This window comes from Dipodomys ordii, unplaced genomic scaffold, assembly GCF_000151885.1.
Source record: "Dipodomys ordii isolate 6190 unplaced genomic scaffold, Dord_2.0 Scaffold90, whole genome shotgun sequence".
Taxonomy (NCBI): Eukaryota; Metazoa; Chordata; class Mammalia; order Rodentia; family Heteromyidae; genus Dipodomys; species Dipodomys ordii.
The window spans coordinates 3624984-3631861 of record NW_012267306.1 but is presented as its reverse complement, the minus strand read 5'-3'; the positions used below and the strand labels follow the sequence as shown (position 1 = coordinate 3631861).

The 6878-nt window shown below is 37.0% G+C and overlaps 1 pseudogene; it reads right to left on the bottom strand.

The window, feature by feature from the left end:
• Window positions 1-495: 495 nt before the first annotated feature.
• LOC105992910 lies at window positions 496-1024 on the bottom strand (annotated as a pseudogene).
• Between the last annotated feature and the right edge of the window lie 5854 nt (window positions 1025-6878).

Genomic DNA, 6878 nt, shown 5'->3' with positions numbered 1-6878 from the left:
TGTGATATATCTTTTTTTACAAAGGTATTATTTACTGAAAATATTTGAAAATTTACCTTCAAAATGAAATTATTTTAGAAAATCTGACTTGGAAGTGATCGTATGAATGCACAAGCATATTATGTGCATGATTTAAATCAATTGTCTGCTCTTCACACTATTACCTGCTTCCCCCTTCTAGCTGTTTCTCAGACTTTAGCTACACCACTAAAATGAGTTAATTATTCCATCAAATGGAGACTTTAGTGCTTATCTGAAAGTGTTTTTGAATCAAACAAGTAGGTTTTCTTTTTCTCTCTCTCTTTTGGAAATGATTGTTTTTATCTGATGCTTTTAAATCCACTGGGGGGGGGGGAGGAGGGAATTGTCAGTACTTCTACACAGCTTCCTTGTCACTTTCTTCAGTTTCTACTTCTATAGGCAACAGCGGATCGATCTCCCACAGCAAGCCTTCACTTGAACCACGGGAGGAAAGTGGAATCTAAATTCAATGGTCTACCCGTCAGACCGCGTCATAACTGTTTTCAGATTGGCAGCTAGTTTGCTATTTGACATGTCCAATGTTGCTATTTTGGTGCTGAGAAAGGTTACCCTTTCTTCATCTAATTTAACTTCACGTCCAGTTTTAAATAATTCAAGCATTTTGGAATTTCTACCAAACTTAAGGTATCTTTTCTCAGTTTCTTTCTCAATGGATTAAGCTCAAGATTTATTTTGGGAACAGCCACATCAAAATCTACTTGAAGTTCACCCAAAATCTTCTGAATCAGATTACTGGCCCCAGCAAATGCAGCTCCATTTTCTTCTGCGATTTTAATCTCTGATGCATTCCCTGTAAATACAGCAACCTTATTCATCTCTGAAGAGATGAATAGTTTGCCAGTATATTCACAGTGGGACATAGTGGAACATTAAATAGCCAACATTAAATCAAGATAATCACTTTGCTTTCAATCAGTAAAGTCCAGAATTTGAAATTCCTTAAACAAATGAACAGCTTCTCCACCTCATATATCTGCCTTGAGTATAATAAGTGGTTTTTTAATAGTTACTTCTAAATTATTTTTAAATGTTTTGTATTGTGAAAATACTGTGCAGAGGGGTTAAAGTTACATGAGCAAGGTAGTGAGTACATTTCTTATCAAGAATTGTTGCCTCCTCTTTGTTTTCCCCCTACCATCCCTTCCCTCCCACCTCCTCAACTATACTCCCCCCTCCCCTAACCCCTCCACCCATGCGTAAATTGTAAAGTTGGGTTTTTCAACATAGTATCCTATACATCTCATTGTTGCAATGGGTCAACATGTATTCCTATTTAAACAATTTTTTTTCCTTCTGCTCCCCAAATTATACCAACATCAAATACAGTGAAAACAAGGGTTATACCATGGGGAAGGGACATACAAAGCAACAATAAAAATTGCATGGTACCTTATAAACACATTAGAAACAATAGCAAGAAAGAAAAAAAAACACTTGTGCCCCTATCTTGGGTTCATTTCACTTAACATCATCTTACCTGACTTTTTCTGCTTGTCCCAGACATATACCCAGATGCCCCTAAGTAGATGAATGTATCAAGAAAATGTGGTATATATACAATGGAATTCTATGCCTCCATCAGAAAGAATGACATCTCCCCATTTGTCAGGAAATGGAAAGACTTTGAAAAAATTATATTAAGTGAAGAAAGCCAGGCCCAAAGAAACATAGGTCACATGGTTTTCCTTATTTGCAATAACTAGTACGTGTTTTAAGTGGACATCATCCACAGGTTCATTTTCCATGTAGTGGTATGACTATTTATTCTATCTCAGTTTTCATCTGATGTTTTTCTTTGCTTTTAGGCTTTGCAGTAGGAGTAGCAGTAGCCAAATACATACCTGTTGGGTACCAGAACATTAAAGAGTGTCTTTGTTGATGTATCACAATTTTAGGGCATCTCATGATTGCTGCCATGTTGGCCACTCCAAATTGTTGTTAATTTTCCTTAACTATAAAGAAAAATGTTCCATGTATTCATGCTGGGCACCAACACTTTTGTGCACAATGATTTGATTTCATTTTAACAACATGAATCTAAGAAAATACTACCAGTCTTGCAAATGTACACTGAGTACACTGAGAATCCAGGAGGTGGTATTTTTTTAAATGCTGTCAGTGAAAGTTCTCCGAGTGGGAAAATATAAAAACCACAAAGCTGGAAAAACCAAGTCTTAATCACAGCTAATCTGTTCTAAATGGTGGGGGGCGGAGGGAGGAGAATCAAGAAAGTGCACAGCAAGCTCAAAACACAAGACACAATACTCTTAGACATCTATTGTTTGGGGAGAATGTCATCAAAAGAGGGAAATGTTTGTTCACAGTTTTCAAGTTCACCCTTGAAAAAAACCTAACAGATGTATATAGCCACCAACCTAAACCATGTTAGAGAAAACTGCTTTCCAGAATTAACAGAAAAGAATCAGGAAAAGGTGATAACTGAGAAATAGAACAAGTAAGTTAGGTAAAATTTGGTGCCAGAAGGGAAAAAGAAGGAATTGCAGCACACTTAGAATGAGACCATCCTTGTAAGTCTTTGGGAACTGAAGCAGCTTGATACTCTCTACAAACTGCCAGCAACATTTTTCCACAGGTACCAGAAAAACCTCCTTGGAATTTTAATTATTTTAAATAATTTGCATACAAACTATAATCCAAAACAAATAGTTAAGCAAGTTTAAAATTTACACAACATATCCAATATTTCAAAACCTTTCCTAATCTAATTCTGGCTCAGAAGAATTTTTTGCATATTTTCCATGCATGCATGCATGTGTGTGTCTGTGTGTGTCTGTGTGTGTTACTCTCTTTACACCCATACCATATATTTCTTTATGTTTCATTTTCAAGGCTCTGAAGATTCCTTTGACCATTTCAAGTGCATAATGTAAATTATGAGCATTTTGATTATTTTTTTAATCCAGAGAGATTATAACAAGCCTCAGAGCAGAATGTGAAAGAATGATTGGTTGCCTTCTAAAATTGCCATCATTGGTACCATTACACCAATAATCAGAGGGGACTCAAGATTGATAAAGCAGATTTCCTAAACTCCAATGTGCCTGTGGAAAGTCATCCTGCTGCAATCTACCATTCTGGGGGACACTTCTCTTCTTAAATTGAGAGGCTACCCAGGCTAGCAATGGGTACCGAAGACCCTCTGTCCTCAAGCTGGGGATCACCCATACGTATGCAGATCTCAGGCACCAGAACACCATGAGGTTGCCTAAGAGAAGGCAGTGGGCAAGCTCTGCCTGTAGGTTCAATCTCTGAAGGATGTGCAGGCTCTAATTCTGGGGTAAGTATATGAAATTCTAGGACATGAGCAAACAGCTTTGGAAGATGTTAAGTTAGTTTGGATTTCTTGTGAGTACTTCAGAGGGCTGGTGGTCATAGAAATAATTACAGCTTTCTTATTACTTACACAGAAAATCTTTAGAGAAAAGATCATTATGTCTGTACAGATAATTACACCATTTTAGAACATGATTTTACTTACCTTTGTGACATTTACTAAAGTTTAAATATTAATGTCTGCTTAATAAGTCTTTTATGCCATCTCTTCACAGTACACATGAGGATGATCCCCTCCTCATTGTGATCCAAATATTTGTCCAAAAACTAGCCAACTGGGCTGGGATGTAGCTCAGTGGCAAAGCGCTTGCCTAGCAAGTGCAACATCCTGGGTTCGATCCCCAGTACCAAAAAAGAAAAGACAAAAAAATACAGTTTTAAAAAAAACCAAACAAAAATTAGCCAACTCTACCCAAGCATATGGCGCTATGATGTAGCAAATGGATAGTAACTGTCACCATGGATTTTTCACCAGATTTTTAAGTTTTAGCTTCCAAGCAAAAATCCTCTTAGTACTGTATTGTCTGTTGAAAATTAAGCCATTATCTAGACCATCAATCAAATCCAGAGGAAAATTTACCAACATCATCTCTAGAATGAAAATGCATTTAAGCAACTAATCATGCATAAAGCTCTCACTGCTGAGAAAATTAATGGCATAGCTCTCAACTGCTGACTTGCAGTTTTAGAACCTGAACTAGACAATGGAAGAGACTCATGTACATATGTATCATTTAATCAACAGAAAAATGATGCAAAATTTCAATGTGAAATATCACATGTCACATGCAGTCATCTTTAAGCGAGTAGATCTTTAAGCTAAACAAATGAAGGTATGATAGTCCCTTGTTCATTTGTTCAGGAATGATGCCACTGAAACCCATATTAAGAGAAATTTCTCTTTTGAACACAATCAAACTGATAGATACTAGCAAGAACAGGCAATAGGACCAACTCCTGAGCTGAGAATTCCCTGTTGTAGATGTAACATTATAAACAATGATGGACAGGTGTTTAAATATTTACCACAACAACTGCCCACTCTCATGCATTGCACATAGAGTAAGTATTACCCTCTCATGGGAGTTATGATTCAGGAAGTTAGTTTATAGAGTACTTGCTTCATTGCATGCTTAAATATCGGTTTTACCCTGCTGGACCACACACTCCCTAAACGTCATCAGCTCTCTGCAAAGTACAGAACATGGCAGTACTAGACTGAAAATGTCTCTAGAATGAAGGAAGGTGGAAGTAAAACAGATAACTCTGAGGGCTAATTAACATAGAAACCTACCAAGTACATTTAACAAAAACTGAGTGGCTAGCCTTTTCTATGAACACTTTCAAAACCCTCAGTAGGAAAACTTAATCACCTCAAACCATAAACATTGGCACTCTTCTTCTCTCAAGGAGACTTAGGAACCCTCCATCTGCTTTAAGGTATAAAAATTTCATTTGTACTCTATCATGTCACTGGTGCTGACCCAGATGCCTGGATACTACACTGGGACCTCCTTACTTCTCAGCTGTCTGAGAAGCTCTGGGTAAAGTGTAATGATGGATGCCTGTATAAAATATCTCCACTAGAATTTTATATACATATATATATACACATATACAATATATAAAATCATGTACATATGAGAGAGAGAGATGTACAGCTGCCATTTTATCTTTTAATTCACTGGACATCTGTTTACTACTTAGCCAAAGTTGGCTCCCATTCCATCAGGGATATGACTCATTTCTTCTCTTCTGGGACCAATGCTACACAGATCATCACTGCCAATCTCTAGAACAGAATGTCTAACAACAAGGTCCAAGAACCTGTGTTTTAATAAGTTCTTGAGATAATTCTCGGACATAGTGAATTTTGAAAGGCACAGCCCTATTCATTTCTATAATATTGACCTAGACATTGGTCCCTCATTCTTAAGTACAGCTATCATATGATATGAAGCTGCTAGATCAGACATTTCCATACTTTCTTTCCCTTTACACTGACTCCTAGCCAGTTTCTCCAGTGGAAGTACTGATTAGAAACATGTCTTCAGGAACTGGATAGCCAGGATTTAGTTCCCAGCTCTGCATGCATTAGTGTGCTATGTGATCTCAAGTACCCTTCTATGACTCATGTTTCTTTTCCCCAGAAATGGATAATAAGAGTACTATCTCTGATAGTTGTAGTTAGGAGCCATTGAATAAGTAATATATGTTTAAGAGCTTGGAAAATCATGCAATATATACTAATGGTTATATTTATTATTTTTAACCATTTTTATTATATTTTATTGTAAAGATATTGTACAGAGGGGTTACAGTTACATGAGTAAGGTAATGAGTACATTTCCTCTTGAGCATTGTTACCCACTCTGTTTTCCCCCAGCCATCGTTTCCCTCCCCATCTCCCGAACTCCTCCCTCCCCCCCGTGCCCCGTCTCAAGTAGTAAAGATCGTTTTTAACATAGTGTCTTGTACATCTCATTCTTACAATGGGTCAATCTGTATCCTTGTTTCAGCATTTTGTTATTTCCCTCCCTTTCCAAATTAGAAAAATGAATATACAAGATGCATTGTACCAGAAGCAAATACAGTAAAAACAAGGGTTATACCATGGAAGAAGAACATACAAAAGAAACCAAAGAAATCACTTAGTACATTATAAGTACATTAAAAACAACAGCAACAAAGATGAAAAACTCTTGTGCCTCTATCTTGGGGTTCATTTTGCTTAGCAATATCTTATATGGTCATATGTGCATAGCTTTTGACCTTTTCTATTTATCTGGTAAGAATATCCTAGATATATGCTAGTTATTGTAAATAAGGGAAACAATGGAACCTATGTTTTTTGGGTCTGCCTTACTTCACTTAGTATAATTTTACCAAGTCTTTCCATTTCCTAACAAATGGGGCAATGTCATTCTTTCTAATAGAGGCATAGAATTCCATTGTGTGTGTATGTGTGTGTGTGTGTGTGTGTGTATACCACATTTTCTTGATCCATTCATCTACTGTGGGGCATCTGGGTTGGTTCCATATCTTAGCTATGGTAAATAATGCTGTAATGAACACAGTTGTGCTGGTAGCTTTAGTATGGCCTGTTTGTGATCATTTGGGTAAATGCCCAAAAGTGGGATTGATGGGTCATAGGGGAGCTCTATTGAGGAACCTCAATACTGCTTTCCAAAGTGGTTGAACAAGTTTACACTCCTACCAACAGTGCAGTAGGGTTCTCTTTTGGCCACATCCCCTCCAGCAACTGTAGTTATTAGATCTCTTGATTATAGCCATTCTAACTGGGGTGAGGTGGAATTTCAATGTTGTTTTGATTTGCATTTCTTTTATGGCTAGAGAAGTTGAGCATTTCTTCATATGTCTATTAGCCATTCTTATTTCCTCTTCAGAGAAGTCTCTCTTTAAGCCTTTAGCTCACTTATTAATCAGGCTGTTGTTTCTTTGAGGATTTGTGTTGGGAGATT